This window comes from Parasteatoda tepidariorum, chromosome 6, assembly GCF_043381705.1.
Source record: "Parasteatoda tepidariorum isolate YZ-2023 chromosome 6, CAS_Ptep_4.0, whole genome shotgun sequence".
NCBI classification, from domain to species: domain Eukaryota; kingdom Metazoa; phylum Arthropoda; class Arachnida; order Araneae; family Theridiidae; genus Parasteatoda; species Parasteatoda tepidariorum.
Window position 1 is genome coordinate 88729599 of NC_092209.1, and position 14850 is coordinate 88744448.

General features: G+C 31.9%; 1 long non-coding RNA gene across 1 annotated transcript; it reads right to left on the reverse strand.

Moving 5' to 3' along the window:
- Positions 1-3625: 3625 nt before the first annotated feature.
- On the reverse strand, positions 3626-13972 carry LOC122272042 (uncharacterized). Its single transcript, XR_006226756.2, has 3 exons — positions 13823-13972; positions 9711-9823; positions 3626-6213 (listed from the first exon to the last, which is right to left on the reverse strand). It is a non-coding gene; the product is annotated as an uncharacterized lncRNA (long non-coding RNA).
- Positions 13973-14850: the final 878 nt, after the last annotated feature.

Consider the following 14850-nt stretch of genomic DNA (forward strand, 5'->3'; position numbering starts at 1 on the left):
CTTAAATAGCTTCGCTTTGAAACAAATCTTTTAGTCACCATACAATTCATAATTAATATCATTGATTAAAATTTTTTTTTCATGTAACTAAATAGTTTTAAAAAATTACATTGAAATAATAGGATATAATTTAAAACGAGAAATTTTTGAAAACTGAGAAATATTATTTAATTTGATTAAATAAAATCTCGCTATTTCAATGAAAAACTTGGGTTTATTTCCATTTTAAAAAGTAAAATCTGTTATCAAACATTTTAAAAACTTTATCTATCTTGATTATTGTAAACTCGAGAAACTAATATATTTTATGAGGCTTGAAAAAGGCAATACTTGAAAATTCGAATAAAATTTAACATTTATATTAAATTCACTTACTTTAATTTTAAGATTTACGCTAAATACTTAAACGCACTTAACACCAAAATACAGTAAAAAGTTCTCTTGACAGTTTTTTGCTACCTCACCAGGTTTCAGGCCATTCAAGATATCTAAAAAATATATGACCTCCTTAGAAGTCGATAAAGAATTTAAGAACAAAGTAAATTTTTGATATTTTTAATTTATTTTGGATGGCATATTACATTACTGGAATGGTTGCTATGATTTTATGTCTTCTAATGGCATATTATGAGCAATTACAGCAGAAAACAAATAAAAGGAAAGAACAGAATAAAAAATACGGAAACATAGTTCATTAATCTAACATATCTCTAGCCGCCGAATAACACTCGGCGAGAAAAGTCTTACCTAGAGCAGGACAGATGCACGGAGTCTATGGCCTATCCAGAGCTGCACAGCGTGCATATCGGGGAAGGAACAGTTTTGAGTCTATGAAGATGGTTTCTTAAGTAGTCCTGTCCGGTATCTAGGCGGAATTCAACGACTGCTCTACGCTTTTTGTCATTACACAAATGTCTTCTTATACTTTATTAATTAAGTTTGAATGTTCAGTTTTCCCAAACTTGAAATTATATTGATAGAATATACTCATAATGTCCGTATACGAGGACACCAATTTTTGACTACAGAAGACGAAAGTTTTCGAAAATAAATTATTACACCCAAATGTTATATGGGTTTTCGTAGCAAGTCTAAATATTTTTAATAACACAAATGAAAACTGGGTTTAACTACTAATACTAAATGGGATACTAAAATCTAACTACTAAGTGGGTTTGTAGCAAATCTAAATATTTTTTATAACACAAAAGAAAGATTCATGCATGGGAGGGTAAATTTTCGTAGCTTTATAACTTTTGAAACCAACACAGAAGACAAGAGACATAGTTGACTTTTTGAGTGAATCTAATCTTCTTTCGTATTAAAGGGAACCTAGTACAGGAAGGGTAAGAAGAAACCACGAATGCTTCTTTCAGTAAGCCCAATGGCAGGAGTAACTGGGATCCATTAATTATTGGGGGACATTTTTCGTGAGCAATATTATATATATATATATATATATATNTTATATATATATATATATATTTATATATATATATATATATATATAATTTTATTTTGTAACCGGTGTCGTTTGAGGTTATCTGTGTCCAACAATAGTTCCAACGAGCATTTTATAACCGATGTGAGACAGCAGATTCTTTTTTAAGTTTGAGGTTATCAGTGTCCAACAACAGCTCCAACGAACATTTTATAACTGGTGTCGAATGGCCAACATATTTTTAAGTTTGAGGTTATCAGTGTCTAACAACAGCCCTAACGAACATTTTATAACTGGTGTCGAATGGCCGACATTTTTTTAAGTTTGAGGTTATCAATGTCCAACAACAGCTCCAATGCACATTTTATAACCGATGTGAAACAGCCGATTCTTTTTTACGTTTGAGGTTATCAGTGTCCAACAATAGTTCAACGAACATTTTATAACTGGTGTCGAATAGCCGACCTTTTTTTAAGTTTGAGGTTATCAGTGTCCAACAACAGCCCTAGCGAACATTTTATAACTGGTGTCGAATAGCTGACCTTTTTTTAAGTTTGAGGTTATCAATGTACAACAACAGCTCCAACGCACATTTTATAACGGATGTGAAACAGCCGATTCTTTTTTAAGTTTGAGGTTATCAGTGTCCAACAATAGTTCCAACGAACATTTTATAACTGGTGTCGAATAGCCGACCTTTTTATAAGTTTGAGGTTATCAGTGTCCAACAATAGTTCCAACGCACATTTTATTACTGGTGTCGAATAGCCGACCTTTTTTTAAGTTTGAGGTTATCAGTGTCCAACAATAGTTCCAACGCACATTTTATTACCGGTGTCGAATAGCCGACCTTTTTTTAAGTTTGAAGTTATCAGTGTCCAACGCACACTTTCAAACTTAAAATCCATCCCGAAAGGATTGGAAGCTCCTAGATAAAACATCGGGACAAAGTATAGCCTTCGTTGAGGACTTTTTGGTGGGACTGACCCACATTTGCATCGAGAAAAATGATGAAATCCTCACAAGGTTAACCGGACGGCTAGACGATTCTGGCCCATGATCTGTGTACCACACTGGAGCTATTTTACGTGAACACTGTGGTGCTTTATCAGCAGGGATAAGAAATTGAATCGATCCATCATCACTGGGATTAGAACCTGGATCGCCTCAGTGGGAGGTGAGTGCGTTAGCCCCTTGGCTGTAGCAGCCTGTGTTAATAATGCAGTACATTCCATAATCACTGCCCTTAATGTAATATATTTAAGATCTTTACCATTGTTGGAATAAAAAATAAAATACTTATTATTATTTACGCGAGAAAAAAAGTAAAAAAAAAGAAAAAAAAAACACGTTTTGACAAATTACATTAGGGAGAGGGGGTTAAATGTTTGTTTGTCCGAGAAAATTATGAAGTCAATAGTTAATAATCGGAGATATTTTCCAACCCATGTAAAGAAGAAAACCGTCAGATTCTAAGAACGTTTTTTGTGTCTTTTCTTTCTGAAATGTTAACCTACGACCACTAATCTGTAAACATTTCTGACTCAATTTTTGAGAATGATTTTAAAAACCATGTATTCAGTACGATGATAGCAGCAAAACTTCACGAGCAAAAACTTATACTTCATCAAACGAATGATGAAACAACTAAAGTTATTTAATTATTGTTAAATGGATCGTTTAATCAAAATGAATGAATGATTAAGTATAATAACGATTACGATAGATATTTTATTAAAAATATTGGGTCCCAGATAGCCTGGTTGGCAGGACGCTGGACTCCCGTCCGTGAGAACGGGAGTTAGAATACAGGCTGTCGAAATAGTAAATGGTGACTGGTGCTCGTTAAATCTGTCGGGTCTCTAAGTCCTTCATGTTCGCATAACAAATTATACCTCTGGGAGTACTGCATTGGAGATTGGTCTCTCTCTGGTTCATGTCAAAATTATTATTTGTGGATGAATGAATGGATGTATGAATGGGTCCACTCTATAAACGGGTTGTGACATATGTGTGAAGCAGAAGTCGAATTCTTAGCCATAGATGGCGCCACTAGTAAACAAGAACAATCACACCCCTTGCCTTAATGGCCTACAACATTTAAAAAAATTCTGATTCTAGAAGACGCTTCAGTATTTTTCAGATTAGTTTCAAAATTTTGAATAAACATAAGAGACAAAAATATATTGTTCCATCAGCATCATCTCTTTATTTTTATTGGCTACATTTGTTTAATAATGTGGATATTAAATCAATGTATCTTTAAAATGTTATGGAACCATAAATGAATGCATTTGTATATTGATGTAGAACATTGAATGAATATATTTATGCAATAATGCAGATTTATAAGTGAATACATTTGCAAAATTAAATGGAATATTAAATAAATATGGTTGTATATAGCAATGTTGATAATAAAATAAATACATTTGTATAATTAAGCAAAACATAGAATATGTTTGCATAATGATGTAGATTGAAAAATTAGAATCAATTCGATAAATAATATGTTAAATGAATATATTTGCATGAGGGCTTTTAAAATTTGAGTTTAACTTTATAACTTGTATTTTATATATGCGAATTGCATAGTATATAGAATTTTAAGAAAGATAAAAAATTTTCGTTCTATGTTTTCAAGCAGTCATCATTGAAAGCCATCATCTCACAACTATCACAAAATAAATCATAACATAGGTTAAGTGATTAAGTATTTTTCTTTTCCAAGATAGCAAATTTATGTCCTTACTTTCTTTGGGGGAAAAAAACATATTTTTTTAAGATTCAGATAAAGAAAAATATGGCAAAAAGTACATAATCTAAAAATTATCTAAGTATCAAAATAATCAATATCTAAATACCGTATAATCATAATAATCGCATCATAATAATCATATATAATATCATAATAATATTATCATAATAATCATATCTAAATATCTATAATCATCCAAATACCATCTAAAAAAAATGTTCGGAAAAAGAAACTAAATTATTTATTGTATACAAATCACTAAAAGTAGACACGCAAATAATTTATGACTTAAGGAAATATCCACACTATGTTTGTTACTTTACAAAAAAGAAAATATAGAAATGGACAAAGTATTGCATTTCTTTGCAACAAAATAAACTGCTATTTTGCAATGCACGATTCAAGTTATTTTACAGCATATGAACGTCGAAGCTGATAAAGTTAGCGTATGACATAATAACTTATTATATTACAACATATGAACATAGAGAAGAATAAAATTAATGAACAGCTTATAAAAGAAGAACTCGGCAAAATAGTGCACAATTTCACAATGTAAAAGCGGACAAATTACTACACAACATAGAGACACAGAAACCGACAAGATATAAATGTAATTAAAAGACATAAAATTTTTTTAATTTGAAACAGAATGAGAAAAAAAAATATTATTATGTTTCATTACTGTTAACTTGATGTAGATAAATTTATTTTATGAGGATCAACTTAAACTATAATTAACCAGATGACATTTCCATAACGGCACCAGCCAATACCAATTAAATTCGCCACGATGCGAAATGTAATTGACTGGCATTTGTGATTGGATATTTATTTTAATGCAGTGACTTGTCCCAAAGTGGCAACAAGTTTGCCCGATTCTGTGATAGCGGGTGTGATTTGCGGTGCTAATGACCAGGTGCGATTTTCCAATCCAGCTGCTTTTAACGACCTGCTCTTTTGTTTGGTTTTTTTTTAAATAAAAAAACTTGATTCTTGAATTTTGTAGTTTAGGTAACAAATTTTAAAGGAAATAAAAGCTTGCATTATAATTGATACCAACTACAACCAAGATGAAAGTCATCAAAAAGGAAAGCGAGTAGTTAAAAAGCTGGATGGTAAATTAGCGGCACTGATGGAATTTTAATTCTGAAATTATGGTAAAATAACGGGCAGCAGTCTGTCCATCCAATTAACCGCAAAGTTTACGTAAAAGAGCTTTTTTTTGGTGTTACAGTTCAGAAACCAGTTACAACTAGTATGGTTAGAAAACCATGAATACAAAACTATATGGTTTTTAAACCATTTAGAGGTAGCATGGTTTCCAAACCATAAAAAAGAAATTTAATTCGACATAGGAGCTAGATGTTTCGTTAGGTAATGGACATTGCGGAACACTGGAATTTCTTAATGCGTTGAAGGGAATGGAGAAAATATTGTGGTGTCAACGCTCCCTTCCTATTGGCCATGAGACTGAAAGACTCTCGGCTATAAGACGTACGCAATTACAAGGAATTATAAGGCTTTTATTAGGGGGGTTTAGTTTGCGCGATAAGATTCTGGTTGTTTAACCGTTTTAGGTGAAAACAGTCAGTAAACGGGTTTTTTCCCCACAGTTAACAATTTGATTATCATCTTATTTATGGTTATTTGACTGCTTTGTTTGAATATGGTAAAATAACAATTAAATAAATTGTTATTTAACCATTTTTCAGAGACATTTTTAACAGTGTTCTCTGTTGTCCCGAAACTTTGCCATCATTTTGGTGCAAGTATCTGCTAGGAAATATTTTCATGGCAATAGAATGATGTAAAAAAAACATTAAAATTTATATACAGAAAAATGTAACTCTTGTGATCAGTACAAGTCGTAGTCTAGAAAAACTACGGATTGCGGTGGAGTGTCCGAATATTCTGGTGAATCCAGCATGTGTTGTAATTGTGGTTCAGCTATGAATGGTGGGGGTGGTCTGGATAATGCAAATGTAAAAATGTAAATCAGCACATGGAAAATCTGCAAAAATAACAAAAAATAAATAAAAATTATTTAGACGAAATAACATAATATTTTCAACATAGTTTATCAATTTGTTACTCATCAACAATATTTTGTATATTAGTTAAAGGTAGGCAGGTACTTTGTTTACGTCACACTGGAGCTGCACAATGGGCTATTGGCGACGGTCAGGAAACATCCCAGAGGATGATCCGAGGATGTTGAAATTATCAATATATTTAAATTATTAAAACTGCATAAATGCAAGATTTAGTAACACATAGATAATTAAATATTAGAGAATAACCTTTATTTCCTGAGCCTGCAGAGAAGGAAATCTGATCTTGAAAAAAACTTTCAAATTGCTCCTACAGAATTAACGATCAAAAATGAATGTCCATCCGGGCAACTGGCTTAGTAAGGCTCACGGTCACAGTTAAAAAAAAAGTTAGGTGCAAGACACAGTCATAAAATTAATATTATAAATTTAGGCGAAGACTAAAAGATTGAAAACTGAGGGTATTGTGATAGAATCATCACAATATATATATTGTTGTTGTTGTTTGTTTGTGTAGCACTAGAGTTGCACAAGGGGCTATTGGCGACGGTCAGGGAGACATCCCTGAGGATGATCTGATGACCTGCCATCACAATTTTGTTCCTCAGCAGAGTGGAGGACTCTCCTGCTTTACCCGAAGACCTGCAAGCGAAGTCTAGCACTTTACGGTAGACCAGTTTAGCGAGGACCCATACCACGCACCCTCGGTCACTACGCAGACTGATCCAAGTGGTCACCCACCCGCACACTGACCCCAGCCAGTGATGCTTGACTTCGGTGATCTGTTGGGAACCGTGTCTTTACGATCAGTCCACTGCGGGACGTCGAATATTAGTTATAAACACCGTATAATCAAATTGAACAAAAAAAGTTTTTTTTGTTTGAAAAAGTTTTTATCTATAAGAAAATTCGTAAATGTTTCAGAAGTAAGATAAATGTATAAATATGAGAAAAAGTATTTGAGAGAAAAGTGAAAGTAGTGAGTAAAGTATGGAAATAGGTTTGAAAATAAACAAAAGTTAAACTATCGATGAAATGTTTGATACAATGCTGAAATGAATAAGTGAAAAACAATTGCTTCGAAGAATTAAATCTTAAGATCTAAATCTTAGAACTTATGATTAATGTTAACAGCCATCAAAACAAGGAAAAGTACGAAAACTTATCCAATCTTACAATAAAGAAACTCACTACTGTATAAGAAAAATCTAATTGGTTAGAAAATTTCGTTGCGTAGCAACCATAAATAAAAACCACAGAAATCAACTTCACCTTAGATTTTCAGCTGTGACGATTAGATTTTTTGATATACTGTTTCCTCGTAATACATAAATTACTTGTAAAAATTTGTTCTTAACATTTTATTATTTTATCAAAACTTCCCCTGAATAAATTATTAATTATTAGAGAATGTTTCTCTTAATGAGATAATATTTACCCTGAATATAATTGAATGTTCCTTTTCAGTCTCATAGTTCATATGAAAGTTTGCATGAAATTAGAGGGACCGGAAAGTAATGTCGTTTCGGTGCATTTGATATTTGTTATCAAGATTTTATTTTTAATAAATAATGTATTCACTCACGTTAGCCTTTCAATGCCAGATCGAAAATGAATTTTAAAAAATGAATTGGTTTTTAAGACTAATGAATATTTAATGCGCCAAAACGACATTACTTTCCGATCTCTCTAATATTCTGATATCTTAATGGGAATCGTAATGGGATACCTGTAAGTGACGGAGTGTAGGTATCTCGATTTTGATTGGTTGTTGAAACGTGGCATTTGTTTATGTTAGCAACTGCTCTTTTCATTCCATTTCGAGTAAGCCAAGCCCATCAAGTATCAGTTCTCTTAAGTGACACATTCTGTATTCTTAGACAAAGATTCATACACTAATATTCCTTCTTAAAGATTTCAATTCTTTCACTATGTATTTCTTGCTTAACGCAAAGAAAAATCATAGAGCCGTGCAGAGCATTAAAAAAACTAATTAAGCATCGAAATTGCCAGACACAAAAAAAAAATATATATATATCATGGTTACAATGAAATACATAAACAAATAATAAATCTAAGTTAAGCAAAAGACGCAGACAAAAAGGATTATATTTCAACAAATTCCACGTGCGATACGGCGTGGTATTAATTAACTTCACGTTAATTAGCATTCTAACTTATGTGGAGAAACTTAGCTCAACTTTAACTCGCCATTTTGCTTAAAAACGACCAGCTGCCGCTGTCGTCATAGATCACATGTGTGGGTATTTGCCATATTCTTTTTCTTTAAGTGCGAGTACATAATTGTAACGAGTTTCAAATAAAATTTTATCAATACGTCTGTTTGATATTATGTTCTATAGGTAAAACCCGAATGTAATAAAAATACATTATTACAGATTGCATTGTGTTGAACATGAGTGAAATATACGTTGATAAGAGTTGCTTTAACAAAACATAGTTTTTTATGCATTCACACTCAAAAACTTATTTAAATTAATCAGATTTATTTAAAAATTTAACACCGCCATCTTGATAATTTATGCAGCTTCCGTTTTAGGGGATTGAAATTTTGAAAAATTAGATTTTTGATTAATTAAATATTAAATTCTAAACTTAAGACACTTTCAGATTAAAATTTCCGTATCAAATATAAACTGGTTCATTAAGTTTCCGCCATTTGTGCTAAGGGAAAAAATTGGCCGTACGATTGTTAGGGAGGAATTTTGCGTCGTAACAAATTTTATCGAAATTCTTTTATTAATTAATTTATATATAATTCAATGCTTTTAGAGTATTCGAAGAAAAATACACTAATAGGATAAAAAAAAATCAAAAGTATGAATTTACCTATATTTTTCCTAAGGGCGATACATAGATTTGTATATGTAGCAGAATAGCAGAGCGCGTAGAAATAACGGATAGATCTGTAGCAAAGTGCTCGGAAATAACGGATAGATATGTAACAGAGTGAGCGGAAATAACGGATAGAAATGTAGCAGAGTGATCGGATATAACGGATAGAAATGTAGCAGAGTGCGCTGAAATAACGGATAAAAATGTAGCAGAGTGCGCAGAAATAACGGATAGAAATGTAGCAAAGTGCGCGGAAATAACGGATAGAAATGTAGCATAGTGCGCAGAATATGCTGAGGAGTTGTATCAGCGTTCATTGTGATATCACCTTAAAAATTGTTTTCTGCGAAAAACGAAGAAATTACTACATATATGGTTTTAGTATGAGTCCGGTAACAAAAAGTGGCTGGGTGAGCTAAAAGTTACTACTGAATCAAAAAGAATCTTAATATACGAATTTTATAACATAAACGTTACCAAACTTAAGCTATATAGGTATAAATTTAACAAAATTTTAATCAGGCTCAATGTTAAGGTATCGTAATTTAACAGGATATTTTTAACTGTACGTGGGTAAAATAAACGTACTCTACTTACTTACCATATTTCTTAATCTGGTTTTTCGTAAACTAGCGTTCGTCTTCCTTATTATCATTGTGATTACATCATGAAGCAAATCCATTGTCTCCAGATTCTTGGATAATCGTAGAAAATCTGCAAAAATATTATCATGTTTCATTAGTTAATGAAATAATAAAGTCTGAAAGTTCATTTTCACTCAGCAAAAAACTTTTATTGTAAACCTTAAAAGGTTTGTTTTGCGGTTTACGTATAAACCTTTTAAACTTAAAAGGAGATCTGGAACAATATGATGTATTCTACATACATTACCCAAAATCTTGGAGAACAAGCTTCTATATAAAAACCTGAAAATCGAGGTTGTCTTAGGGTTTTCGAGCGTGAAAAAGTCCTTGAATAAAGCTAGTCTTAAGGAGACAATAATCTTAAATCTAGGTAATTATAAGGTTTCTTTTCGCAACGTCTTGTATGCTCAGCTACATTAGTGACAATCCTTTTTAGGAAAGCTAAAAAAGAAATTTTTTATTCCTTTTATAAAGAAAAGTTTGAAACTGCAATATTTTTCCTATATTGAAAAAAGGTTTTTAGTACAAACATTTTCGTGACAATAAAATGAAAATTAAGACGAAAGGTTGCCGTAAGGCAACATGCTTTCTGAGTGAGTATATTGATTCCAACATAAAAAATACGTAGTCGTTGTTTTCCTAATCTACAAAAAAACAATCCACATTTTCTAGGGTTGGGTTTAATTATACTCTTTGTAAATAGAATATGCTTCTCAATGTTATACGATTTTCCCACTCTCCATATTTTCCTTCTCTCCGTTACCATAATTTCGGTAAATGTTGCCTTTTCTGTATATTCTAACTTCTTGAAACGTACTGCCGTGAGCCGCGATGGCAGGGGAAAGCGCCTTCCGATAAGGTGAACCGGGTTCAAATTCCAGCGATGTCTGGTCGATACGTATTCCGCACCCGGCTTGCACAGACCACAGTGATGACGTAAATCAACCTCAGTGGTATACGGATTATGGGTTAGAGTCCCTTTGCCGTCAAGCTAACCATTGGAGGTTTTCGTGGTAGTCCTCTCCATACAACGCAAATGCGGGTAAGTTCCATCAAAGTCCTCCAAGAAGGCAAATTTCTCCCAATACTTGATCCAACAGTTCCCTTGTCTGCTGGATTGGTTGCAAAACTACAAGTCTACGGAGTTGAGCATTGGTAGTCGTTAACTCGAAATTGGGTCTGCTGTTCAACTATAGTAATAAAATAAAATAAAATTAGTTGAAAAATTGAGATATATTTCCATATTTAATTAAAAATAATCTTAATTAAAAGTAATTTTAATTCATTAACAGCTGAAAATGTTTGATAAACAGATCTGTCTCTGATAATTGATAAGATAATTGTTTCTCTTATAATTTGGGATTTTTGAGTAGCCACGGATCAATTACTGGTATGAAAACTAAATTTAGTAAGAACTAAATGATAGAGCTGACATGATTTTGACATGGAATAAAAAAATGTGAGAGAATCTTCTACAAGCTATCGAGTCTGATTCCACTGTCTTTTGCAGCCCTTAATCAAGAAAATTTTGAAGCTGCATGCTGTAAATCTTTTTATTTTATATTTTATAACCGTCGTTGAACAGCCGACCCAATTTAGGGTTTACGACTACTAATGCTCAACTCCATAGCCTTGTAGTTCTGAACCCAAACCAGAAGACAAGGGAACTCCTGGATCAAGTATTGGGGGAAATTTGCCTTTGTGGAGGACTTTTTAATGGAACTAACCAGCATTTGCGTTGCATGGCGAGGAAAATCACGAAAAACTTTCACTGTTAGCTTGACGGCGAGGGGACTCTTAGCTGACGGCGAGGAGACCATAATAGGTCTACCACTGAGGATATTTTACGTCAGCACTATGGTCTGTGCTAGTCGGGTGTGGAATTCGCATCGACCAGCTATCGCTGGGTTCGAACCGGGGTCACCTCATTGGGAGGCGAGTGCTCTATCCCCTGAGCCACCACGGCTCTTGTAACTCTTTTTAGAAATAAAACTACAACTGCACCTGACCAATATTTCTATTTTTTTCTATTTTCGAAGTTGAAGAGAATTTTAGCGAAACACCACTAAGGATAGGCACTTAACAGCAATTTCTAAAAGAGAACTGTGCATTTACACAACTCATTCACGAGAGAGAAATTGTGCTTTTTTTACCCAAAGTGCTACCTTGATCAATTTGTCTTTACAGCATAACATTTATTTGATCAAAACTGTTAAAATAATAATAAGCTGATAGTATAAAATAAAAAATAATAAATAAAAATTTCGTAAAGGTAAGGAAGTTTTGTTTAGAAAAAAATTTCCGGAACTAATTTAACTAAACATCATAGGCATTTATTCCAGGTTTTAAGAATAAAAATAATGGGTTTGAAAACTGTAAAAAAAAATTAAATTAAAGAAAAATAACTGCAAATTTTGGTATAGTTAAAAAAAAACTTAAACATCACCGAGATATTTTTAAAAAATAATTATTTATAAAATATTAATACAAGTGTTGCATATAAGTTATAGCATTATTTTAAAACTCTCTCTCTCTCTAACTCTCTCTGTTTGTCTCCCTTTAAACATTATCTCTTTTTCCGAAGAAACAAAAATAACTAAATAGATATTGTTTTTATTGCTGCAGGATTGTCGAATTTCTGAATGAATGTGATATTTACTGATTTCAGTATTATGGTTCAATACTTTAATATATTTTTGCTACTAACTTTTTTTAATATTTTAAATGAATTTTGGAAATTGAAAATCATAAATAGTAACTATAAGATAGATAAATTTTTAAATATTTGTGGTGATTTATAAATGATTTTTGGTGAGGGATATTTTAATCTTAATATTTGAACACAACCCAATAAGTTCAAAATATTAAACTAAAAAAACATATTTATAATCGGAAGCTTAATTACGTTATTTACGAGGGAAAACATTTTTTTGAATTTTTGATCAGGCTAATAAAATAAAAATCTTGTTCCTGTTTAAATCACTTTTTTTTTTAAAATATGATTTTTGATTATTAATGACGTAAATAACCCATGACGTAAATAACCTATATCCAAACACCAAGCTAAAAAGAAAAAATTCAGAAAGTATATATAGGGGGTCATAAATTGATATTCGAGAAATACAAGAAGCTCTATTCGAGAGTAAAACGAAGCTAAGGTTATCAAAACCTGTTTGACTTCCAGTTTTTGATGCTCTTTGCTTCAGTTTTTTTTTTTTTTTTTTTTTGTTAAAGTATCTGGGGAAGGTTGGATTTGTTTCGAATTATTGTCTATCAACACAACCATGTTTCCGCTAACAGTCGAAGAGGTTTTTGATGGTTTCAGTCCCACCTTTCTAAGTTGAGCTCACTAGATTTCCATAGAGTTTTTGTTACTTCAATAATAATTTGCGACCCTTGATTTTGATTTTTTGTCAAAATTCAAAACGTGTACATTATATGTGATCAATACAGAACTTGAATATTAATTTACGACCCCTGATTTTCATTTTTGATCAGAATTTTTAAAAGTATACATTATGTATGATCAATACGGAACTTGAATATTAATTTACGACCCCTGATTTTCATTTTTGATCAGAATTTTTAAAAGTGTACATTCTGTGAGATCAATACAGAACTTGAATATTAATTTACGACCCCTGATTTTCATTTTTGATCAGAATTGTTAAAAGTGTACATTATGTGTGATCAATACGGAACTTGAATATTAATTTACGACCCCTGATTTTCATTTTTGATCAGAATCTGGAAAAGTGTACATAATTAGTAATCAATAAGGTACCCTCTGAATAACATAGAACAACAAAAATAATGTAGAGAATTTCAAACGTTATATTTAAGAGTGTGTTAAGTTTTTAATACAATGTAAAATGTAATGTTATTACTTTGAGACAATAATTGTAGTTATTGAAATAAATAATGTTAGGTACTATATATATTTAAGATAAAATTCTCCAATAACAGTTAGCAAATATTTTATAACTTTATGAACTGTTCACTCGCTAACTTATTTTATAACTTCGTACTTAAAAATACCGAAAAAATAGTTATAATAAAAATAACTTACATCTAAAATACTGTCAGTTTTACACTTTTAGATGGCAATCTCTCTTTTTCCCATTTATTCCAAAAATTACCAACTTAAATACAAGAATAGGACTTCTACGTCTAAACGTTACATATGAATTTTTCTTTGTTTACACAGCCTAACATAAAACAGCGACGTAGTGCAATAAATACTTTATCAGAAAATAAAAAAATCTATTTTAAGTAATCTATTTTAGAAGGCGAATTTCCTCATTTTAAGCTCTTTCGAACACTTAATTTAGATATGCATCCAGAGTAAAATACAGGGCCTCATTCTGTATGTCAATTCAATTTCCAATTTCAATTGACCTAAAATTATTTTCTCTGGTAGAGTACACTATTACCCGGGAATATAATTCGTGGTCCAATTAAAATATAATGGGTCAATATTAAGGTCTGATACCGGGCTTTACGTTAACATTGAAAATTGACTTCGCTCTTCCTAATTTTAAAGGGTTTTGGAAGGCGAATTTCCCCATTTTAAGCTCTTTCGAACACTTATTTTAGATACGCATACATAGTTAAATATAGGGCATCATTGTGTACCTCCTAACTGACCTAAAATTATTTCCCCTGGTAGAGTACACTATCACCTGGTAATATAATACGTGGTCCAATTAAAATATTATGGGTCAATATTAAGGTCTGATATCGGGCTTTACGTTAGCATTGAAAATTGACTTCGGTCTTTCTAATTTTAAAGCGATTTACAAGGCGAATTTCCTCATTTTAAGCTCTTCCGAACACTTATTTCAGATTCGCATACATAGTAAAATACAGGGCTTCATTGTGTACCCCCTTATTGACCTAATATTATTTCCTCTGGTAGGGTACACTATTACCCGGTAATAAAATATGTGGTCCAATTAAAATATTATGGGTCAGTATTAAGGTCCGATATCGGGCTTTACGTTAACATTGAAAATTGACTTCGCTCTTCGTAATTTTAAAGTGTTTTAGAAGGTTCATATAGTTCACGTAGTTTCGCATAGTTTCACATAGTTTCAC